This window comes from Leguminivora glycinivorella, chromosome 22, assembly GCF_023078275.1.
Source record: "Leguminivora glycinivorella isolate SPB_JAAS2020 chromosome 22, LegGlyc_1.1, whole genome shotgun sequence".
NCBI lineage: Eukaryota > Metazoa > Arthropoda > Insecta > Lepidoptera > Tortricidae > Leguminivora > Leguminivora glycinivorella.
In genome coordinates, this window is record NC_062992.1 from 6,772,271 (window position 1) to 6,799,391 (window position 27,121).

Consider the following 27,121-nt stretch of genomic DNA (forward strand, 5'->3'; position numbering starts at 1 on the left):
GATCGAGACCAGACCACCTGACAAAAAACTTGTGTAGGTACAGTTCTGTTATAGATTATAGTACAATTTTGTAAAAAAATCGTCGTCTGTCAAAAACTAGCATGTAAAGCAAATTGAAAGCAGTTATTATTGGTCATATGTTTTATCTCATTTTTATATAAGCTAAAATGAGAGACAAAGTCAAACGATTAATAGTTAATTTAGGCTTGTAATCGTTTATGGGACCCTTTCTTAAGCAAAACGTATCATGTTGTCGCGTGTGTGTAGGTATTAACTCGATATAAATTAATAATAATATAAACACACGGGGAAATTTCGTACTTACTTATCCTTCATCATTTAGTCATGTTTGCTCGTAGCGACAAGGAGGTTAGAGGCAGTGATACCTTTACTTGAACATCCTGAATATATTGGGTTGGCACAAAAGTAATGACACACTCTACAAAACTCTATACATTTCCTTTCTTACGTTAATTGTTTTCGATAATATTCTAGTATGTTGTAGAAAATTCTAGGTACTTCTAATGTGAGGGTATATAAAGCCGCCCTCGTGATTGGTTTAGTTAGATTGAAATAAAATGGACGAGCGACAAGTTCGAACACTTTACTTATACGAGTACTTGTTAGGCCACAGTACGCGGGCTGCGGCTGACAATATCAACACTGCATTGGGCGCTGGAAGTACAAGCCATGCCACGGTGTCCAGATGGTTTGACCGTTTTAAATCAGGAGACAGGAGCCTTGAAAGTCAGTCACGCTCAGGGCGACCACCTGCATTCAATGATGACGATTTACGCCGCGAACTACAGTCGAATCCTGATGCTACTACTCGTGAATTAGCGGAAGCACTTAACTGCAGTCACCACGCTGTGGAATACCATCTGCATGAGCTTGGGTATCGAAAAGTTTTGGCTCGATGGGTACCGCACATCCTTACCGACGCCAGTCGTGCAGTCCGTGTCGTCATCTGTCAATCACTTTTGCTGCGACCCCGACGTAAAGAGTTTTTGACTGATCTGGTTACGGGAGATGAATCATGGATTTATTATGAGAACGATACACGTCGTGCTTTTTGGCTGCCTCGAGAAGAAACGCCACCAACTCAACCGAAGTTGAGTCAAAAGAACCGCTTAAAAGTTTTGCTTTGTTGTTTCTGGGACTCGCAAGGCATGCTGTTTCATGAACTATTACACAATGAAACTGTAAACGCCAACAAATATTCAACACAGCTCACCGAACTATCTTCTGCTATCAAGAAAAAACGACGAAAACGAGCCACTGTAATTTTACTACATGATAACGCTCGACCTCATGTCGCATCTACCGTTCGCCAACAGCTGCAGAACTTGGGCTGGGAGACGATACCCCACCCACCTTGTTCTCCAGACCTCGCACCATTAGACTTTCATTTGTTTAGAGCCCTGAAACGACATTTGCGGGGTAAACAATTCAATGATTTCCATGATGTACAGGTGGAGTTGAACAACTTTTTCGAGGCACAGCCATCAGAGTTCTGGACGAAAGGCATCCAACCAAACTTTGCCGGATCGTTGGCAAGAAGTCATAGATGCTAATGGTGATTACATCATCGACTAAGCTTTTTGTATTGTAATAATAATAAAAAATATTAAACGTAAACCAAGTGTCTCATTACTTTTGTGCCAACCATTACTCGATGTTTTAATATTATCGTCAACTTCCATTTATTTATTCATAAATTATGAATAAATAAATGGCGGTGGCAATTGAGACGGCGGGGACTTGGGGTTCAGAGGCTCGCTCTTTTTTCAAAGAGTTAGGGCGTCGTTTGCGGGAGAGGGGCTGCGATCCTCGTTCTGGGTCGTATCGTATCTGGTCCAGCGAGGTAATGCAGCGGGAATAATGGGGACTTGGGCCAGGTACGATCCAGGGAGGAATATTTTAGTTTTAGTAACGTTTATGACCTACCTGATTCGTACAAATTATGTATGTTATCGTCTTACACGAACAATTAATGCTGCGTTACCTGACATACACATTTTAGTTACCTACCTAAAACTTGATATTTTAAATTTTAAACATTTTTTGATCACTTTCTTGATCAAGGGGATCCTTATGCTTGCAGTACAATAAGGTGCTTTATTATCTGGAACTTCTACATAAATTGTGATAAAAAGGTATTTGATGCACATGAAGCATCCGGACCATTCTCTTGATGGAATTCACATTTGAATGGCAATGTAGTTTCCACGAAGCACAGTCGAGTTTATATATATATGAGCAAATCCAAGGCTTCAAAAATAAATGCGCATAGAAAGGTACATTTTTATCTGAACATATTAATCATTCAAAAATATGTACACAAATCATCTGTCATATTAATCAGAGCAAGTCTCATAAATATATTATGTAAGCATCTAAAAAGTCATAAATACATTTGATAATATTTTAAAAAATGTTTATTTTAGGTATGTGACTTGACAACCATCGAAAAGAGTACAGAATTGTCATCACATACATCTATCTCACGTTTTTCTCTTCAACCATTTGACAGATCTCCGTCATCTTGTGAATTTAGGGAGGAATTTAGAATCGTTGAAACATAGCTCGACACATTGACGCAAAAGCTATGCAATTCCTACAGATATTTTTACAGACACTTGTGGCAATACATGCTTATAATAAACAGGTGTGTAGGTATTTGTGTACTTTCACGGGCATAAATAATTTTGCAAAACATTAGTACATATATTTATGAGTCACACAAGTACTTACACACTAATACATACCGTTTTTGGATAGCTTGCAACAAGTGATATTTTCTTTCCGCAGTCCGTCCTCAATTCGTAACTTATTAAAATGTATCGCCTCTATTTCATATTCCACAATTATATCAGAAAATTCTGTTAGGAATTCATAATCATTATTTCTTAACCATTTTCGCTCAAAAAATTAGGGTAAGTTAGAAAGATTTTCAAGCGTCTGGTAAACGATCGGCGGAAATAGTCAGAAAATGATGTATATCAATATTTATATACCGAACAGTATTTTCTTACGCATATGGTACATTATCCCATTTGTTTCATACTTGAGAAAATTAGGAAGGTCTGGCGGCTCTGTGCTCGTGCTGACCCTTTTATGACCCTTGGAAATTTCGAAATGTCAAGTAATGTACTATACGGTCACTTTGCGAACTAGTGCGGAAACAACACTATATGAAATGTAATGATTAGCCATACCTTTTTATCGCATACCGTGGTTCTAAAATCCGTGGAGTCGCCATATAAAAATAATTCCAAGTCCAACAGTATGATGTCATATTAAATATAAATATGTAAACATCGTTACTGAGTTCATTTTATTCGAACTTACTAATAATAATAGTTAATTTTAACGAATAATGTTATTATAATTTTAAATAGATATCATACACGAAAGAAAAAACGACAAGGCCCACTGGTGGCCGAGCCGGGAATCGAACCCGGGTCTTCAGCTTACGCGGCTAACGTCTTCACCACTAGACCACCCGCCCGCCGTGGTACCCGACGAAATTTCTCTAGAGTATCTTATCTTTGATAAGGCTAGGCGCCTTTTGACCAACTCTAAGGGCGAGCAATTAGTGCTTGCACCTCCTATACGAATCCTTTGCAGCATTACGATATAGCGAGAGAGATGGTGCTGCCATTTATACAACTAGCCGGCGCCGGCATCTATACAACTAGAGCGGGTGGTCTAGTGATGAAGACGTTAGCCGCGTAAGCTGAAGACCCGGGTTCGATTCCCGGCTCGGCCACCAGTGGGCCTTGTCGTTTTTTCTTTCGTGTATGATATCTATTTAAATTTATAATTTATATATAGTAGTGTGACTACTTGAAAAAAGAACAAATCGAAAAATATTCAATAAAATAATTTGATTTGTTCCCTAGTTGTAGTTGAATAATGTTATTATTAGTAAATTTTATCATAATATTATATAATATTTAACTATGCTCGATTTATACCTATAAACATGTACTTTGCCCAGTTTCTATCTGTGGAAACTTGTTATTGGCTCATTGTTTTTATGTTATAAGCCTTATTGTAACTTTAGCTGTAAGTTTTCCTAACAAATAAAATAAAATAAAATAAAATAACATACAACATTATTAGTTCAAAAATCAAATTGACTACATACTGTTGGACTTAGACTTCGAAATTTTTTCATATGGCTACTCCACGGATTTTAGAATCACGGTATGAGATAAAAAGTCCTATACCTAGTAATTATTCAGGTATATGCTAGGTTGGTCTAATGACCAACACATGTAATCACAGGAGGTGATGAGCATTTCTTTGTTTTTGCCACTTTTATGAAATACGATATTTTTGAAAAAAATTCTACTCAGAATCACTAGCCTTTTCAATCCTTAATTGTAATTTAAAAAAAAATCATGCGATTTTTTCTTATTTTGTTACTATTTCCCGTACATATTGTGTGGAGTAACAAAAGAGGAAAGTAACAAAAATGTATGGAAATTCTGGGACACTTTTTGTCTCCCAGTGAGATTGAAAGTACTCGTGATTCTGAGTACAATTGACCTAAATTTCCCTAAAAAAATCAAATAAAAAATAGCAAAAAAAGAAATGCTCTGATATTGTGCATGCAAGCAAAGCTAGTGCGCGTAAGAGAGCTGACGTGTGTAATGGACAATGCACACATATTTCATAAGACGTTATTTAACACACTTCTGAGGGAAAAAATAGACTTTCATATTAATCGTATTTTATTAGCTAAAACAGTTTATTAAAAATCCAAATGGTGACATGTGTCCGCAGCCCTCGCCTGCCGGCTGTTCGGGGGCGCCGGAACCATCCCGTATGCGTCTCCTGCTCCACGTTGTTTAATTTGTGCTTGACAAATTTAATGTAGTGAAAATAATTTATTCTTATCTTATTTTATTATTTAAGTATACATGGGTGTAAACGTAATACGGGCAAACTTAACGGTGGTGAGCTGGTGAGTATAGAACATAAGAAATGTAATTAGATAACTTTTACTTAAAAATGATTAGAAATAAATAAATAAATGTTTCACCCATACAAAATAATTCGGCCCGCAAGTTAAGTATATAACTATTGGGACGTCTTGCGACAAGAATCCGGGGTCTAGTTATTAGCGACTAGGTAGTTTTAATCGCAAATCTATCGGATTGTCATACATTATGGTCAAAGTGCTATACATACATACAATCACTCCAGTATCCCATAAAGGGGTAGGCAGAGTACATAAAACTAGTAATGGGACTTCGAAAAATTTTTTTTAACATAATGGCGACTCTGCGGGTGGCAGAACCATAGCGAGCATCCAAAAGTCCCAAGCCTACATATAATGAACAACTTCTCGCACTATAGCGTAAAAAAAGCACCATCTGTACTGAAGACGAACATACATGGTTTGTAGTATACTTAAAAACATCAATATTGTATACTGCATTTATATACAAATTATTTTTATTGATTTGTTTGCTTCCTCGTGTCCTTTGGGAGTACACGTCCGTTATGGACATCTGACACCGACGTTTGTGCTTGATGATCAGCTAAAAAAAGTCATACACTTGAGTGAAATTGTTTGTGTGATACTATACAGCAGTAGCAGTAATCAGTATACAGTAATTACGACCACGGATTATTTTATTATTTATGTTACGGTACAAATTCACGAAAAAAAATTTCTTTTTTGTACTACATGTATGGTGGTGCCAGGGAGAACCTTCCTAGTACCGGAAGGTTCTCCTGGCACCATCATACTATATTTATGTTTAATTTGATGGTCAAATGAATGCTAAATAAATATTTTGAAATTGTACTATCTACATTAGTTCAAAAACCAAAGATGGTATCTAGCACGACCACAACTAGTGTCGAAATTTCGAAACTATGCGGGTACTTTTTTAAAAAGGTAAGCGCAAAAAAATACTTTTAATTTATTACCGTAACAGAAATAACAAAATCATCCGTGGTCGTGCTGTAAAGTATCACACAGTTGTTTTTGTGTTTTTATATTTATATATCTGCCCCTAGCGAGTTTTGGCTTGAATTTTTTTATTGATTTGTCTTTATATTAGTATCGAGTATGCCAAATTTCAGCTCCCAAAACTTTATAGTTCAGTAATTAAAAAAAAAACGAAATTTGAACTTTCTTCGATATTTTTTTTTTCTGAGCAGCCGATTTCGACGTGCATCACGTATATTACGCATGTAGGTAGGAAAATTAAATGATATTAATTTTATGTTATATTGCCATACAAAAACCAAAAAAAAATAAAAAAAATAAATCAATTTTCTTTAAAGTATTATCATGCAAACGACACCTCCAGATTTTTCATCAAAGTAAGCCTCTTTAATAAGCTACCAAATAAATATAAATACTTAATTTTATCTGTGGTAGAACAAGGTGTTTTTTTTAATTGAATATATCACGATACATTTTACTCCCATACACGCTCGTTAAAACGAATCGCAGACAAACTCCAGAGAAACGTGCACGTTGGTCATAAACACATGCCAATGCCACTAATAAAAATTAAAAGAAATGTACAATATATGAATATGTTTTTTTTATTAAAAAAGTCACAAATTGCGAAAAAATTTTCTTTTACAATTTCTATGAAAAAAAAATTGTTTTACATGGTGTTTTTCTGATGACAATCGATTCCATTCCTATTCAGTATCAATAGTTTCTTAGGGCTCAACTTCCGGTAATGTACTAAAAAGCTGAAAATTGTAGGAAACTTTTTCCACATTTCCCCCATAGTGTGTATAATATGTAGATATCTACAAAAATTAAACTATTTTTTACAAACAGTTTTTTTGATGCCAGTCGATTCCATTCTTATCCAGTATCAATACTTGCTTTGCACTAAAAACCCACAAATCAATGGATACATTTTCCATACATTTTGTGGGGTAAATGTGGAAAAAGTTTTCTTCAATTTGTGGCTCTTTAGTAGGTACACTACCGCAATTTGAGCTCAAAGAAACTTTCGATACTGAATAGGAATGCAATCGACTGGCATCAGAAAATACCATGTGAAAAAAAAAATCATACAAATTGTATAAGGAAAGTTTTTTGCAATTTGTGACGTTTTTTATAAAAAAAAACATATTCATATATTTATTTATTTTTAATTTTTATTAGTGGCCTGCAGTGTTTATGACCAACGCGCACGTTTCTCTGGAGTTTGTCAGCGATTCGTTTTAACGAGCGTGTATGGGAGTAAATGTATTGTGATGTATTATTCAATTAAAAAAACACCTTGTTCTACGACAGATAAAATTAAGTATTTATATTCATTTGGTAGCTTATTAAAGAGGCTTACTTTGATGAAAAATCTGGAGGTGTCGCTTGCACGATAATACTTAAAAAAAAATGATTTTCTTATTCATTTTTTTTTTCAGTTTTTGTATGGCAATATAACACAAAATGAATATCATATAATTGTCCTACCTACATGCACATTATGCACAATATACGTGACGCACGTCGAAATCGGCTGCCCAGAAAAAAAATATCGAAGAAAGTTCAAATTTCGTTATTTTTTTTTTTAATTACTAAACTATAAAGTTTTGGGAGCTGAAATTTGGCATACACGATACTAATACAAAGACGAATCAATAAAAAAAAATTCAACTCAAAACTCGCTGGGGGCAGATTCGCTTAGCTTATCCTGGCATGCACCGGAAGCATGGTCGCGCGATAGACGATAAAATATCAGGCCGCCCTATCGCGCTTACAGATAGTGCGACAGGGACGGCCTGCTATTTTATCGTCTATCGCGCGACCATGCTTCCCGTGATGGCCTTTTCAGGTGATTCAATGTGCTAGTGGAAAATAAAATTAACTAATGTTAATAATGTACATGCGCCATAAAACTAAAGCAATCAAGCGATAATCGATTTCTCAGGTTAGCAAAAGTTACTAATTACGACAAAATAAGTACAAATCAACCTTGTTTTGATACTACGTGGAGTCACTAGGTTCGAACTTGTAATAATACTTAGTAGCTTTTGCTTGTCACGTGATGAATTGAAACTGCGAAAGTGAGCTGAAAAGGATTTAGTTTAAGTTAATTGCAGTGAAGCTTTTATAAACTTAAAAAAATCATCTTGTTTTCAAGTTTCAATGGGTAATCTGTAAAATATGGAAAAATGTACATATATGAAAAAGTAAACAGTTTTACAAAATTGGATGTTTACGACATCCAGAACACCTCTGTGTAAATATTAAAACGTGTAAGTTTTAATAACTTTAATAAGTGGGATTCTGTAAATGATGACTCATCATTGATGAGACACATGTATACAGGGTGTATTTTGATAGCGGGTCAGTAAAGGCAAATACCAGATCCCGTGCTGGCAATCAAACATGGTCTTAGGCCTTCCTTTGATTTTTGATTTGTGAAAATTCGCTTTTACAGATTACGGAAATAACGTACAAGCTGTGAGAAAAATATAATTTTTTACAAACTTTTTTTGACGCCAATCGATCCCATTTCTATTCAAAGATCCAAAGCTTGTATTAGACAAAAAAAATCCGGCTAGAAAATCCACAAATCAAGAAAAACGTTTCCCATACAATTTAATTGTTTTTTTTTCTCATATAACTTTGAATACCCAACGATTCCATTTTTATTCAGTATCAATAGTTTCCTATATGTCAATTTAAGATAATGTATTAAAAAGCCGCAAACAAAAAAAAAACTTTTGCCATACAAATCCGGCTAGAAAATCCACAAATCAAGAAAAACGTTTCCCATACAATTTAATTGTTTTTTTTTCTCATATAACTTTGAATACCCAACGATTCCATTTTTATTCAGTATCAATAGTTTCCTATATGTCAATTTAAGATAATGTATTAAAAAGCCGCAAACAAAAAAAAAACTTTTGCCATACATACATTCACTAATGAAAATTTATTCAAATTTTACTATCTCACCGCTGTTACTGTTATAATATTGTCTTCATAAATTATTACGGTCCTTAAATGTAACAGGACCAGTTGGCGTAATTACATTACATAATATGTAATACATATGCATTGTATGTGGTATGCAAATAAATTTTCGATTCTCTATTTTCTATTCTCTATTCTCTAACATATTTTAACAGTTTTATTTGTGGTATAGGTAGGTAGCATACATGAAATGTAATGTAAAATACCCTATAATGGACGGTGATGCCATCATGGAAAAAAAAAATCCTAAAAAATAAGTATCTAAAATTAGTTTCTTAAAACTGACGGCATTGTAACATAAACAAGAGTCATACAGCTGCTTAATTTTGAAGTTTCATTTAATTCGGTTATTTCTGAAGGATATGGCGCCAAGATAAAAGTCGTCAGTTTACTGAAAAAAATATCACGCCGAATTCTTAGTAATGTTGCTAAGAGAGTTGAGTTCATGTATAAAATAATAAAAAAATAATACTCGGTGTAAACTTGAAGGAGTTTTACTTACTACATTAAGCATGAGATAAGGTATAAAACATACTATAATAAATATTTTATAGTTTGATGCTCCAAAGATATAAAGAAATAGCGTTATTTTGAGAGTGTCCATTACTGGAACCGAAAAACTGCGTACCTCCTATGATGGACAAGGAACAATTTACAAAACCAAAATTTACAAGAAACAATCTGTTAAAATAACCCAAACTAATTTTATTATGGTATATAAAATTGAGTCATTGAGTATCAGTTGGCTTTAAAAGTAAAATTTTAAACTTATTTCACTGTCCATAATGGGGGATTCATTACTGGAGAACTGCCGTCCACAATTGGAGAAAAAACACCTAGTTTTAATTTCTTAACTTTGAAGAAACCAATAAGAGTATCTATTTTGCAATACGCTTGGAATGTAAAAGAAGGATAGGAAATTCAAGATTTAACACGCTTAGCGGTAAAAATTTTACACTTATCAGTGAAATATCAAAGACAGGCGAAAATTGTTCTTAAACTGTCCATGATTGGGTTCGTTACCTTAGGTTATTGCCACCAGAAGTCTTTGGTTAGGTCGAGCAGGGCAACTAGTAAATTTAAACTACAATACAATACAATACTCTTTATTGCACACCTTGATAAAATACAACAATACAAAACACGGAAGCAACACGAACAAAGGTAAACAACAGGCGGTCTTATCGCTAAAGAGCGATTTCTTCCAGACAACCTTAAGGTAGCGGAAATTGATAAATTTACATAATGTCAAACTACAAATTTTTCTGCCGCAAATTACTGTTTTTTGACATTCCACTTGCAATTTAATGTTGTATTTAACGATTTGGATATGTATGTAGCAAGTAATACAATAAAATTGTACTAAATTGATTAATTTAGAAATTGTGCTATAGAGACATAAATATTAGGCAACAAAATATGGACATATATTAATTGTTATCAATAAATATTTTCATTTTCATTTTCAATGTGCACTTCTTGTACCTATAGACCGTGATTAACTCTTTGATGCATGCATGCAGCATGATCACGGAAAACTGGACTTGGTTAGTCTTTGATGTGTGTAAATAATGTAAATCAAATCTGAATGTAAGTTTTATTTCGAGTTCATGCGCTATGCAAGCAGGTACATTGCGCGGCAAACTTTTAGACCATGTGGCCTGACCTGCATGGATGTCATCTACACCTGTCAGCTACATGGGACCAAAGTAGCTCCTTTCGAACAAAAAAAAATACAAATCGAATCAGGGGTTTCGGAGTAACCAGTCAAAATATATTGTTTAAAAAATAATTATTATAAAAACAATCATCATCATCAGCTTCATTTAAGCTTAAGAAAACACGGAAATCACAATACACGTGCTTTTAAAGATTGAGGAGTTCCCTCAACTCTTCATGGATTCCATCATCAGAACAGCTCCAGATTGATATGGGACCACCTTTGAGGTAGCTCCTTTCAAACAAAAAAAGAATTATTGAAATAGGATCACTGGTCTCGTAGTAATCGGGTAACATACATAAAATGAACCCGAATGTATAACCTCAGTATTTTCAGTAAAGAAGACGGTTAATTATTTTCAGGAAAGAAGTCGGTTAATTATTTTCAGGAAAGAAGTCAGTTAAAAAGTAAGGCCGGACGGGTAAATTGCTTAGCAATCATATAGAAAAGTTTTAAAGCAGCTTATATTCTCATCATCATCATTATTAGTTCCGCCTCATCAAATATTGTTACTGTTCGTAATGTAGGTATTAAATCTTTCATTATTGGACTGAAATGCAATAGTCAATACATGAACGTGCGTTCTTCGTCTCGTTAAGGTTCGAGGGGTTCCCTAAATTTCTCATGAATCCCATTATCAGCACGAGCTTGAGAAAAATGTGGCTTGAAACCTCAACGTGCTTAATAAACATAACAAAGAGAACACATTTCCTGATCTGAGCTATGCGTCGTTGTAGAGTTCCGTTTTGATCATCATCAGAAGTTCGGATTCATCAAATGTCACTTTTTTTAAATTTCAGTTCTCATTGTATGATAAAAATACAAAAGTCACTGTAAGTATGCTGTTCAGATTTCAGGAGTTCTGTTCTGTTCATCATCAGCAGTTCCACTGCAGCAAATGTTTCGATTTTCGATGTAAGTCTTTGTGATGATCTGATAAAAATACAAAATACAAACTAATTGTGTCTGAGTTCCGTTTTGATCATCATCAGCAGCGCCTCTTCATCAAATATCATTCAATATATGATCCCGTCACTAAAACTCGAGTCTGACCAAAATTACTATTTGTCACTTAAAACCTCAAAAGTATTTAAAAAACACAACGAAAAAAAAATCTAACGTCTCATTGCGGAGTATAACGACAAATACCACGACTCTGACTTATTTAATATGACCTTGAACCAATTTGCTACTGCAACAGACGGACAGACGGACAGAATCGCACCATAAGGGTTCCTTTTGTGCGTAATCCTAATAATTTTTAAGAAAAAAAACCGCCACCTTTGGGGTTCTGGTGAAAGCTACTTGCGAATTTTGGAATTGTTGGATCATGTAGAAATATATAGTTTTTTTTTTTAAATTGCTTTTAATACTTACAAATGGAATAGGTATACGTATGCCGTTAAGGTTTGAGGAGTTTCCTCAACAATTCCTCATGAATCCGATTATAAAATTTGACTTGAAAACTCAATATTCTTAATAAACATAACTAAATGTCACTGTTCTGAGCTTAAATGCATGCTATTCTTATAAAAATACCAAAGCCAATATAAGTGTGCCGTTCAGATTTAAGAAGTTCCGATTTGATCTTCATCAGCAGTTCCACTGCACCAAATTTCACTGTTCTAGACGTAAGTGCATGCTATTCTTATAAAAATACCAAAGTCACTATAAGTGTCCCGTTCATATTTGAGGATTTCGGTTCTGACCGTTATCAGCAGTTCCACTGCACCAAATGTCACTTTTCTGTACGTAAGCGAATGCTGTTCTTATAAAAATACCAAAGTCACTATAAGTGTGCCGTTCAGATTTGAGAAGATCCGCTCTGACCATCATCAGCAGTTCCACTTTACCAAATGTCGCTGTTCTTATACAAATACTAGAGCCACTATAAGTGTGCCGTTCAGATTTGAAGAGTTCCGTTCTGATCATCATCAGCAGTTCAACTGCACCAAATGTCAATGTTCTTATAAAAACCCAGAAATCACTATGTCTATGCCTTTAAGATTTGAGGAGTTATGCTAACCTATCCTGTTGTTTTTATTGATAATTGCCGCGGCGCATTTTGCAACAACTGTTGCCATAAAACACATAAAAATTCATTATTTTGTTATAAGGTCGTTATTTTTGTATGAATAGGTGCAACGTTTTTTTTAGAAGTGCCTCGTCCCTACATTACACGAAAATGATATATGATTTGCCCTAGACTCTAAGAACAAGAAGAAATATTGCATAGATTTCACCGAGGGAACCGGCCCTTTCCCTCTCTCTTTGTGGAGGGTAAGTCACGTGAGATTTCATGACTAATATGCTAAATCGGATCACTTTGACCCAAAGAACAATTTTGCCAAGCAGCATCGCCACAGGCAAAGGAGCAAAGTCGCTGTTATTACTTTACATACGTCTTATCCTACTGGTCACCAAACACAAACATTGCAAAAGGAAAATATGCATAGTTTGATAATAAAATTATAAGTTCCAGCTATATACTTCTAAAAAAAATGTGTAGAGAATTTTATAAAAAATATACTTCTCTTAGAAATTATACGTTGCTTATACGGTTTTCATTAAAATGTTAATAATCTGAAAATAGGGATCTAAAATGAGAGGGAAAACTGGAAACGTTGACACCTCGGCGTGTTTCTACTTCTATTTTTTCTTCTAAATCTATAAGCTGCCAAGTTTTCTGCTTTCTGCCAGCTGTAACTATACATTCATATGGTAACGGACCCAATCATGGACAGTTTTTGATATTTCACTGATACGTGTATAAATTCTACCGCTAAGCATGTTAAAACTTAAAACTTGAATGTCTTATCCTCCTTTTACATTTCAAGCGTATTACAGAATAAATACTCCTATTGGTTTCTTCATAGTTAACAAATTAAAACGAAGTGTTTCTTCTCCAATAATGGACAGCAGTTCTCCAGTAATGGATCCCCCATTATGGACAGTGGAATAATTTAAAAAATTTACTTTCAAAGCCAACTGATACGGAATGAGTCAATCTTATATACCCGAAATAAAATTAGTTTGGGTTATTTTAACATAGGATTGTTCCTTGTAAATTTTGGTTTCGTAAATTGTTGCTTGTCCATCATAAGAGGTATGCAGTTTTCCGGTTCCAGTTATGGACAATCTCAAAATTAACACTATTTATTTATATCTTTGGAGTAACAAACTACTTAGTATGTATTATAAATACGCTATCTCAGGGTTAATGCAGTAAGTAAAACTCGTTCAAGTTTACACCGAGTATTATTTTTTTATTAATTTATAAATGAACACAACTCTCTTAGCAACATTCGTCCTGATTTTTTTTGTAAACTTATGACTTTTATCTTGCCGCCAAATCCTTCAGAAATAACCGAATTAAATGAAACTTCAAAATTAAGCAGCTCTATGACTCTTGTTTATGGTACAATGTCCTCAGTTTTTAGAAACTAATTTTACACATTTATTTTTAAGGATTTTTGTTTTTTGTCCATAATGGCACCACCGTCCATTATAGGATATTTTACATTACTAATTTCCCTGTTCCGCCCCGCACTAAAGAACCACCATCCTTGAGATATGCTGTGCAGTCTTGCACAGACAAAAGTACCAAAATGATGTATACACACCTTACTGTATATTTCTGTCACTTTGGATGTAGCTTTGTTTATTGTTGCTGACTTTACAAACGAATAACAATGACTTGTTTATTTTTTTCAAATAATTATAACTTTGAAACTGAGCGAAATTATACGTTACTACTTTTGGCTGTTGAAAAAAGTGTAAACGAACCCGAGCTGTCAAATTTGGGGGATGTTTATTAGGTAAAGTTTGGTTCCTGTTTTTTTTCTTTATTTTATAATAATTGAGCTAACTACAATTTTCCATTTCATTCCAATAACATATAATTTTGTTTAATTTGACGAAACATATACAATACATCTTCAAAAATACAAACACATCTTCGTTGCATTTAATGAATATTATTCTTTTCTTCGGGGTATCATCTGCCAAAAAGTACCCAATTATGCAGAGGTTTAAAACTCATGGTTGCATTTTAATCGGGGTTAACTCTACTAAAATATAAAGGTACGCAATTTTTAGGGTTCTGTAGTCATCTAGGAACTCTTATGGTTTCGCCATGTCTGTCTGTCCGTCCGTCCGTCCATCCGCGGATAATTTCAGTAACCGTTAGCACTAGAAAGCTGAAATTTGGTACAAATATGTATATCAACCACGCCGAAAAAATGCAAAAATAAAACATGGAAAAAAATGGGGTATTTTGTCTTGAAAATAAATCTAAACAAGTGATCATTTATCCGAAAATCTACACGTTATCGAAGTTATTTTAGTATATAAATAATCTGCACAATCTGCTTAAATTGCTGTTATCCATTTGTCGTTATAATATTTTATAACGATTTTTTGCCAATTTTTTGAAAACTAGCCTTCCTGTCGCTATTTTACCGGCGACGGACGCCTGCGATTTCAGTGCCGCGCCGGAGCTCGTAGAGGTGAGACGTATGTCGCTTCGCTCTCCGAGTTTTCATCGCGAACGTCGAGAATATTTATCGTTGTGCGGGTCGGACGCCTTGTTTATACACGGGCTATCCTCGCACCAAAAAATCAACTCCATATGTGAATAACATAAAAAACACGAAGTGGTTCAGTTACATGGATTCATTGGTACCGGTGACAACTATCTGGCTCCATCATCAGACCCTCAGTACCACCTTTTGTCAAACGTCTTGTTGAGACGAACCCAACGAGCCTAAACACGAAGTGGTTTAGTCATATGGTTCATTGGTACTGGTGACCACCATCTGGCTCCATCATCAGACCCTAAGTACCACCTCTTGTCAAAGGTCTTGTTGAGATGAACCCAACGAGCCTAAACACGAAGTGGTTTAGTTATATGGTTCATTGGTACAGGTGACCAACATCTGACTCCATCAGCAGACCCTGAGTACCACCTTGAAGTAATTAGAATTGTATTTGGCTTATTTTATCATCATATTAATATTCTAATACCTACTTATCATCATATAACAAAAGCAAATATTTGGGACGGGATCTACTTAAATATGATCACAGTTTATAATTATTACTTTAACTAAATTAAATTATTACTTTAAATTTTAACATATGTAATTAATATTATTTTGCGCTATATTCCTAATTTCGCCCGACGCCGAAATGTTAAAACGCTCTTAAAAATGAATAAGGGTTTACTACAACCGTTTTTTGATAATATTAATATTTTCGGAAATAATCGTAATAACGGTAATAACCTCTAACTTTTGAACCATATGTTTAAAAAATATGAAAAAATCACAAAAGTAGAAATTTATAAAGACTTTTTAAAAGTTGTTTTGAACTTGATAGGTTCAATAATTTTTGAGAAAAATACTGAAAACTACGGAACCCTACACTGAGCGTGCCCCGATATGCTCTTGGCCGGTTTTTAATATTATCTGTTTGATGCTTGGTATCAATCATCATCATCTGTTCCGAGTTCGATATTTGTGTTTTCGAGCTTCCGTTTATCCGTATGAGATGGTGATTGTTGTATTGAAATGTATGTATCCTTTATACAAGATGGTAGTTTAGTTGATTCAGTAATATTTAATAGGTATCACATCAAATATTTAATAGGTGCCGACCCATTAGAAACTTGTACCTACAGTCCTTTAAATAAATAAATAAAATATTATAGAACATTCTTACACAGATTGACTGAGGCCCACAGTAAGCTCAAGGCTTGTGTTGAGGGTACTCAGACAAAACGAAAGTATATGTTTTTGGAATGGAACGGACTATAGTAGTGAGCTCAATTATTGTTAAATACGAAAAATTGAACAGGAACCAAACGTTACCTTATACATAATTTATAAGTAATAAAAAATCCCTTTGACGGTTTGCTCACAGTTTTTGAAATGCCTAAAATACCAGGTATTGCATTGTTACTTTCACCTCACTTACCATTTATGTATTTATAATCATTAAAATTGGTTCACCATAAATAAAAAGTAACTAGTAAGTAGCCACCTATAATTTTGTTCTTCAATCTGGCCTTAAAAGGTTCACTACCACTGGATATGTCGAATTCGACAGCTCCGGTTTGTTTACACTTTTTTCAACAGCCAGATGTACGAACTATAAGAAAAGCTAATTAACATTATAATTATATATATATATATATATATTGTACCTAGTCTTGAAATGTTATCAAGAATACGCTGTTATAATAAAATTAGAAGATAACCGAACCAAACGAAAGCACTCCTATAATCCATACTAACTGAGAATCGCGAGCTCTTTCAATCCTAATAGGAGAAAAAAAGGGTCCCAAGGTTTTGTTCCCGTTCCGTTACCATTTTTTCATACATTTTGTATGGCGATGGCGGTAACGGAATGGAATGCAAAGCTTGAAAAATGTATGAAAGTCTTGGGACATTTTTTTATCTTCTATCAGGTAATGTGTGTGTATATACAGGTTGTATTTTTATAGCGGGTCAGTATGGGCAGCTAGGAGATCTCATGATACTACGCCAAAATGGTCTAAGGACACCATCCCTCGATTTCCAATTGGTGAAAAATGGCATTTACCAATTTTGGAAAAAACATACAGGTTGCGAGAAAAAGGGCATTTTTGACAAACTTTCTTTTTGACGGCAATCGATCCCATTCCTATCCAGGATCAAAAGCTTTGTATGGGGCCAAAAATAATTTTCCGGCTACAAAAGTCACAAATTGCGAAAATCTTTTCTATACAATTTGAATGACATAGTAATTTGTATCACGTATGATAAGTTTGAAGTTAAGCTATACACAAAATATTGTTGTGTAAGTAATATGACCTGTTGAAACACTTACAAAAATCGATCACACAAAATGATTAGGTACTAGCTTTCGCCTGCGGCTTCGCTCGCATCAGTTGGTGCACAAAATGTGAAGACAGTGATGACGTTATTGACGTTTAAATTATGATTAAATAGAGTCTGAAGTATGTCAGACATTATATAAACTTATTCTACGGTTTATTAGGTCTATTAACATACGGTGTTTAGATATTTTTGATTGTGTCAAACGATCAAGGATCATCAATTCGTCTACTAAAACGTCGTACTAAAATGTATCAATTTACTTACTCTGCATTCGTTGAACCGTTTGACGTTTCAGCAGTATGTGTATTATACAAAACATTTCGCCAAGCCAGGTTTCTCCTGAAATCGTCATATTTATTAATGTCATGCAATATGAAAAATACTTATGTATAATGAAATATTTTTGTGACTTACACCGAGAGGCTAAAACATAGATACCCTAGAAAACATTTTGTCGGCGTGATTGATATGCATAAATTGGTACCAAATTTCAGCTTTCTAGTGTTATCGGTTACTGAGTTTATCCGCAGACGGACAGACATAGCGAAACTGTAACGGTCCCTAGTTGACTACAGAACCCTAAGTCGGCATTACAAAATTAACAAAATTTTAGGAAACGCGAGCAACGCCCACGAGTATGAGAATGTAGTCAAATCCGCACATGGAAAATGTACTTATTAAATTTACAATAAGGTATTTGCGAGGTATCATTTACTTGTATATATATGATTTGGACAGTAAAGACTGCATTAAGTGCGTCAACGTACGTAAGTAGTAATAAAGGTTTTGTATGATTTGGTATACATAATTAAAGACAGTAAAAAAGGTACATACGATTTGGTGCTATGGTGATAGTGATATTGTAAGGCAGCTTGTACCTACTTTACGCCGTTTACGTATGTTTTTTGTACGCCGCTTTGTGGTTCTGCCCATAGCGGCGTTCGGGGCAAACTAATTGACCAGACAAATCTATAATCTGCGAAAAAAGATCGGATGTTGTGAAAGCAAAAATGTAGGTTTTGAAGTTCAGTGACATTTATTTAAACAATAACTTGTCATTTACTACTTACCTATATACAATTATTATACAAAAAATTCCACCCTCCGTTTCTCCGTTATATAACAAAGAACAAATAACACATCAAAACAACTAAATGTCTGAGATTATTTGAAATCAATTTACAATATTTTGATTTGAAACTGTTTTGACACTTTTGACATAAACGGAAACAAAATCAAGCGGTAGTAGGAAAAAATGAATGCAGAAAAATGCACAAGTTGTCTATGGCAAATAAAGTGCCCTCCGCACGTTCCCGGACACAATTATTATGTAATGGGGTAAGGATAATGCTCCTATAAATATTTTAATGTTTTAGTTCAGTGAATAAATCAATGATAATGCGTTAAAAATATATATATAATCTTTCATTTTAATTTTAATCTTGTAAATTTATTACATATAATCTAGGTCTTAAACTGGTTAGTGATTAAAAAAGATTCCGGGAAACTATCAAAGAAGCAAATCTTACCTGACATCCGATTACATAGTTACTTGTACGAATGAATGGTTCCAATTTTACTGGAGTATTTTTGCAATGTAAAATATGTTTCACTATTTTGTAATGAGATAATTTTATCCGTAGCCACCTATTGAGGAAATTTGTTACTAAATAGTTAGGTTACCTGTGTTAAGATGACATCTGTGTTCGCTATGATTAAACTTGACTTCGCCATGTTGCTTTACACGGACAGTGTAAGGTCACGCATGGTCACGCACACAAACAAGCTATCGACTACAATTTTCCCATTTTTTCAAATGAGATATTAATTAATATTAAAGAGTAACTGGTATTTCTGTAGAATTATGCGAGATATATGCATAAGTAACTAACTACACGTCAAGGTTTGAAGTTCATACAAGCTATGTATGACGAGATATCATGTCAATAAAGTTGTATGAAATTCACGTCAGGACAACCACCTTAAAATTAAAATATAACAGAAGCATCAAAGCATATCGCATCCAATCAATATACGTTAAAAGCCTGATTTATTTTAATACATACCTCCATTAGCTTGTTACACAACCACTTTCCCAGTTTCTTACTCGGTAAATCATAGTTGCCATCAATTGTTGTAGGAAATTGCGCAAGTGTTTAATCTAGTTTATTTCTTGGCCCTAGGCTAGCTTGTTTCGTTTGAATAAACCGTGCTGAATTCTTGCTTCCTGGTTTCCGATCGAGCTAGTTTGTGTATTATAACTCTGTACATTAAAGTATGTAACAGAACGTAAGTAAACAAATAATTTAGTACTTTTTCGGATAGTTACAATATTTGTGGGTAGCAGATAATGTGTAAATAAAAGAGACATGGCGATGTTTATAGCTACTCGCCTAGCGGTGAACTATCAATATCGCCGTGTCTCTTCTATTTGCACGGGAGTGCTTATCTTTTGATCGGTTTTATAGCCGAAAGCTCATAGCTTACTAGATCGCGGTGGGACCAGTGCCTAACCAACCAAGCGGATTTGTCATTGAGAGACCGCCATCTATCTTTAATTTTCTTATTTGGTCGTGTATTCACCCTCAGCTGACATAAGGAGTTATAGCATTAGCAAGTTTATAGTTAGGGCCTAATTCCATGTTTAATATATGTCAAGTTCTAATAGATATCTGCATGTGCCTGAAGGATGATGTCCATCATAAAAACGATTCGTAATGATTACATAGAACTGGACTATCCTCACAACTTCTAGACTTTCTTTAACTTCAGGTAAATTGGTACTGTCACTGTACAGGATGGTCCAAATGTTGACGTAAAGAAATATTTTAGATTCCTCAAATCCTCACGTCATGGGCTATCAGAATATAGCCCATGTATATTAGCCGATTTTTTGTAGTTTTAGAGTAGAGAACGCGAATAGAGTTACGATTTTTTTAATTTTTTTTTTCGTTAAAAAAATTATAAAAAAAACTGTTGAGTTTTTTTGCTAGTTCCTTTTTGCATAATCATCACTACAAACAAAGCATTTACTGAAAAAAAAAACCAGCGTCCTCACTTTGATGCAAGTCGGGAAAAAAAACAATTTAAAAGTAATGTTTATCCAGTAAATACGCTGTTTGTAGTGAATGTAGTGATGACTTTAAAAAAAGAAATTAGTAAAAAAACTCAACAGTTTTTTTTAAATAAATTATATTTGTTCCTCAAGAATTTCTTAGGGATAAAAAATTTCAAAAATTCGTAACTCGAAAAGTACAAAAAAATCTGCCAATATACATGGAGTGTATTCTGGCAGCCTATGATGTTAGGAATCTAAAAAAAAATGACGTCAAGGTTTGGGCCACCTTGTATAACACATACATACATAATTATAAACATTTAGCGACACACACAAACAACGACAACTGGATGTTCAATAAGCTAACAAATAACAACCGCGACATGTCTGCCGGCGGCTAGTCCGCTCTATAGCATTATTTGCTCTGACCAAGTACTTTAAGTGTGTGCTTCAAACACAATCGAAAAACTTCTCAATGAATCTCATAACTATTGCCTCATTCGCCTTAATAGCTTTCAAATACAATAATCACATCATTACTTACATAACTGGCCCCGTAGCCGAATGGCATTTCTCCGACGCCAAACGAAAGCGATACGCCGATGGCTCTGTCGCGCCAATACGCAAGCGCGATAGAGATAGATATCTACTAGCGCTTCGTTTCGTGAGCGTTTCGTGAGCGATTGTGCCATTCGGCTAGCCACCCTGTGATGATACTGATACACAAAACTCAATAACGTAATAAGGTAACATCGTAAGAAACAGTGATATGTAATGTAACGTAACAGCACTATTCTGAGTTGAGATTCCGATTGAAATAGAGGAAAGTGTGTATTTGCTGAACCAATGTACAATGATCTCTTTAAAAATATAAAAAAGATAAGATAACATAACAAGACTTATATACAGTGACCGGCATAAATAAGTGATGATTTTTGTAGTTTCTGTACCTTGTCGCTTTTAATCGTTTGACTATTTCGTATGACATTTCAAGCAGGACGTTAATGTGACAAGGTACAGAAATCATCACATATTTATGCCCTAATTCTTGAAGTAATATACTACTAGGACGAGGCCTCGTGCTGTCATAATTTTTATAGATATAACTTAGACAGAAGCAAAAAAAAGGGCCTACATTTCGACATACTTAGGTATTTTTCAAATATGTTTGTCACAGCCGATTTTATTAGCTGCGTTTTCTGGACTGCCATCAATTATGTCTAGTATGGCCAACAATACCAAAATGTTACTTATATCAGAGTATGGTTTCGACATGACGATACCATCCTATAAAATATATCGAATAATTGGTCAGAAGCCACGATCGGTCAAGCATTGATAACAACATCAATTCGTAACGTTTTTACAATTTGTTTTTATTTTATCGAAAGCGAATCTATTGTATAAACAACAATAACGCGGAAACATATACCGATCTGTCGAACAAGCTATTCTTTAATACATTATGAGAATAATATACCATATTAGTTACAGATGTTGAAAGGAAACGTGTTCGCCATTTTAAAATCCATTGTTTTGCATTTTTGCGCTTATCTTATAGGAAATAGAATCCTCGGAAGTCAAGGATGATATTAAACAAATAGGCCAGTCTATTTGGTTTGGTAGGGGCACAAGACTATAGTTTTTACAAGCATGTATTGTACACAATTATGTATTTTTCTCGTCTCCCTTTCGAAAAGATTACTCGCTACTAATGAGAGTCAAAGTGCCAAGTTCCGACCCTCCTAGAACGGAGCTTTTGTATTGTTCTAGGACCATCTTCTTTTTTTCACATAATTTTTTTAAACTAAATAATATTTTGGAACGTCCTCACTACGCTTAGGATTCAACTACCTATAGAATCCTTTGCTTCGTTCGGGGTTCAATTTGACCCACTTCCCGATTTCAATGACTATGATGATGATCTGATCAAAAAAGGGTATGGATATGGAAATTTGTGATAAAAAAGTGGCCCATATAATTAAATTTTCTTAATTTAAATTACATTATTTGGTCACAGGTTAAGATATGACTGTGTGCCATCAAGTTAATCGGTTCAGTAGTTTTGGAGAAAATTGGCTGTGACAGACGGATAGACAGACGCACGAGTGATCCTATAAGGGTTCCGTTTTTCCTTTTTGAGGTACGGAACCCTAAAAAACGCAAACTAAAATGTGTAGGGTTATGTTACGACTATTTTGATGAGAAATAGTTCCTTGTGGACTATAGAGGAATAAGTAGGGGAAGAGCTGTAACTCCATACATTAGTAAACGCGAGTTATTTGTATAGGCATAGTTAAGTGACATCTAGCGACAATCACGCGTCAAATAGCCTGAATTATCAGTACTACTACTCGATACTAGGTGGCAACTGTGTCTAGTCTGCTAAAAATGTAATATTAGAACAGTTTACAACTTATATTACAAGCAGAAGGAATTGAACACAGAATGCTGATTACGAGTAATACTATTGTGATATTAATTAGCTAAAAATTGGTGAGCATTAGGCTCTTCGTTCGTCGCGACATCTATTGACAAGTAGCAGTACTGATAATTTACGCTAGTTGTCGCGTGATTGTCGCTAGATGTCACTTAATTATGCCTATACAAATAACCCGCATTTATTGATTAAATAGAGTTACAACTCTTCCCTTACTTATTCCTCTATGTTCTGGACAGAAAAGAGCAATGGCAATTGTACATTCAAATTAGTGTGTTAATTATTGCCATTAGGTGTAGGTATAACTCATACGAAGTCGAATATAATCAAATTTCATAAAGATCTAATCAGTGCTGTAATTGCCAATGTTACATAACTTTGGCATTTAAATAATACCTAATTTAAATAATACATTAAAATACTGTTGAATAATGAACTCTAATACAATCATTATAAGAGGTATTTTAACTAAATAGGAAGGAAGTTACTTTCGTTACAATTATCATAATAACATCTTAAATAGGAATATAAAGAGTGTTATGTTAATTCATAATAATAAATAATAATGCTTCATAACTGCCTACTACGAACAAATGTACAGGATGTTACTGACGTGTTGGGGCAAAGTATTTAAAAAACGCTTATAATATTCTCTAAAGATCAACTTCTAACGCAAATTATCGATTACGAATTTTGGAATATATTTGGTAGCTATTCAAAAAGTAATTGACAGCTGCAAGGGTGTTTGAAAATCATTCTCACGGACTTCCAACTCTATCTAAGCGCACGGCAGTGCGCAGGCCAAGTTTCAACAACAGGCCGCGCGCAAAAATATAATATAATATAGCAACTGTATTGTATTTAAAATAATAGAAAATTGATTTGTTATTGCATTGTCATGTTGACTAGGCATCCTTATTTTACTATGGACCCATGGCATGGCAACTGGTAACTATCATATAAAATTACGAATTATCAAAGACATATGTAACTCCGTATAAGGTCTAAGAAAAAAACGTACCTCAAAGCCATAGTAGATGGCGTTACACCTTTGGGGAACGCTCAGCTAGATGGCGCTAATATTAATATTTGACATTTTAACACATTTCACGCTAAAAATATGGGCCAAATTGTCAAAACTGAGGTTCAAAAGTTTTAAGCTTGTGTCGAGAGATGGCTGTCTATGCACTGTGATTACACATTTTACTTTGACAGTAACTTTCTATAATATTCGATCCTCTTTGGAATTATGTACTCATGGGACAGGGACACCCTGTATAAATGATTAGTAATTGGAGTGATAGTAAAAAGTGGAGTGTAGGCATAATTTATGCAAGTATTTAATGCAATGTCAACGGGGCTGTCACAGCTTAATTGTATGTTATGTAAATACTGTCAAAATACTATTGATCTACATGCTTTTATTTACTAATCATTAGATATGTGCATAAATGTGTCTATTAATGTACAATTGTTTGTTTGATAAGCTAATTAATTGTTATTTTCCCCTCACTAGCTCGGAAACACGAGAATAGAATCCTGAACTTGCGAGTTTTTTAACACACGAGAAGTAAAATACATTTGCACCCGAGTGTAACACAAAACTTTTCCCCTCACTATAGCGAGGAAACTACAACGCAAAAAATGCGTTTTTCACTGCTTCCAGTATTTCCACAGGTGGTAAATCATCTTCATTACTAGATTCACCTACTTTTATCAATTTTAAAGCAGTTAATTTGATTTTATTCAAGGTCAAATTACTTTACCCACTAGTGGATAAAATGCGTTTTTACCCGCTGGTATTAAAGGACAAAACACGTGTTTCCGAGCTAGTGAGGGGAAAATAATTATAAAGGTTTCAACATATAATAGTTAAAAGTAGTTTATTATATCTGACAGGCAATTATGGTCGCGCGATAAATGATAAAAATCAGGCCGTCCCTATCGCACTATTTGTAAGTGCGATAGGGACGACCCGATGTTTTATCATTTATCGCGCGACCATGATTGCCCTGCTGAATAATATAAAAAATATAAGGGAGGATAAACATGAATTCTGAAACTAGTCGGGGCCCTACGACCCGCGTCCTTCATAAAAATGTTAGATTTTTGAATCTACTATTTTTGTCTTAGGACAAATTAAATTATCTCCATAGAAAATATTTTCATTGGTATTTTTAGTAGTCATAGTACTATTTAACTATAAACTGAAATAAATGACATAAAACTACAAAGGAAAAACCCGCCACAAGCCTTCGGTATATTGTCATATACCTGTGACCGAATGGCCGAGTGGTTTGAGGCATCTGCCGCTATAACGGAGGACGCTGGTTCGTATCCAGCTTTGGACACTTGGGGGCCTTGGTCATTTTTCTGTGTAAGTATATGACGTTTAATTCAGTTTACTATTTTTGTACCTATCAGAAAAATCGGTGATATCACATTTAGCCTGTGTGGTGACGAGTTAAGAATTTCACCACCCCCTTTCTTCCCGTGGGTGTCGTAGAAGGCGACTATGGGATATGGGTTAAATTGTGGCGTAGGCGAGAGGCTGGCAACCTGTCACTGCAATGTCACAGTTTCTTTTCCTTTCAACTCCTTATTTGCCAAGAGTGGTACTGAAGCTTTAGTGGTTTCATGTCTTCTGCCTACCCCTTTATGGGATACAGACGTGATTGTATGTATGTATCACATTTGCGTTTAAAACCGTACGCATGTGAAGACTGTAAACACGCTTAGTACGACTATTATGACCGTCACAGTATCGGAAGTGTCAGCCATATTAATCATTGACATTCACAGCTGTCAAAGTTATATAACTAAGTAGATCAGTCGGGCGAGGACGCCGGACAATGCGGACGGACAGACAGACGGACGGACAATAGTGTTTCCGCTTATTAATTGATTATCGGATTTGAATAGACAATGTTGCTGTTTCTATTATGTAAAGGGTAACAAATGGCGATGTGTAGGTTTCCTGCTCATGTGGAGGCCATTTTAGATCTGGTACAAGTACATCCAAGTCGTACATATCGAATAATGCCGAAAATTATATCCAAAAAAATTTGGAAAATTTTACGTGAATTCCATGATTATTCATTTTACAGAAAATGTAGTTATTTTGGAAATGAAAAATTTGGATACGATACAAATATAAAATACTAGCTTTTGCCCGCGGCTTCGCTCTCGTTAAATTCGAAAATTGCGGATTGCTTCATACAAAGTTCCGACCCCCATTTTAGGGAAGTGGGGGTTAAAAGGAGACAAAAAGTAGCCTACGTCACCCTCCATCCCTTCAACTATCTGTTCTTATAAAATCACGTTAATTCGTGACTCCGTTTTGCCGTGAAAGACGGACAAACAAGCAGATACACACACTTTCCCATTTATAATATTAGTATGGTTTGTTTTACTTAACTCGTGCGATTCTACAATGTGCAACATAGTGAATTAAATAACGGCCGCGGGATCTGTCATTATTGTGGGTATACTTATCGTCATCAGCGTTTCCAATAACCAAAAGATTGTTCTCTTAAAGATTTTTTAAAAATATGAATAGTGTCCGTTTCAAAACACGTCCGTTTCATAGCGGATTCCCCCTATTGGTAGGTATATTCTTATCTTATACGGGTTAAGTAGGTATAGGTATACAATATGCTGTTCTCTGTCTTCCTCAATATGTTACAAACAATGCGCAGAAATACACTTCAAAAATTATGACTGCAAAGATTTACGAGTATTTTTAATGCGATATAAACCTTCTTTCAAGTGCTTTCAACCTCACGCATACTGTTAAAAAGACTAAGTACTATTACTGTCGACATATTTACCTTAATATAAGTCTTAATACATTTGTATAAGGACTACCTTTAGTCACTTATTTATACCAGGGTACCTAGCCAATATCACATTCACTTACGCTTCGTACGCGTATTGGGGCATTTTCAGAATTTGGGACCCCCCAATTAGCGTAAGTCGTTAACAAAAATTAACTCACTGTCAGTTTTGTGACGATAATTAAGCATGAAATTTCAATAAAAATATTGTT

At 34.7% G+C, this 27,121-nt stretch overlaps 1 protein-coding gene and 1 long non-coding RNA gene across 2 annotated transcripts in view; one reads left to right on the forward strand and one right to left on the reverse strand.

Annotated features, from left to right (window-relative positions):
* LOC125237749 overlaps window positions 1-27,121 on the forward strand; it is a 214,418-nt gene that overhangs the window by 116,343 nt on the left and 70,954 nt on the right.
* LOC125237752 lies at window positions 5,501-18,745 on the reverse strand. Its single transcript, XR_007178370.1, has 4 exons — window positions 18,646-18,745; window positions 18,410-18,551; window positions 17,840-17,914; window positions 5,501-5,555 (listed from the first exon to the last, which is right to left on the reverse strand). It is a non-coding gene; the product is annotated as an uncharacterized LOC125237752 (long non-coding RNA).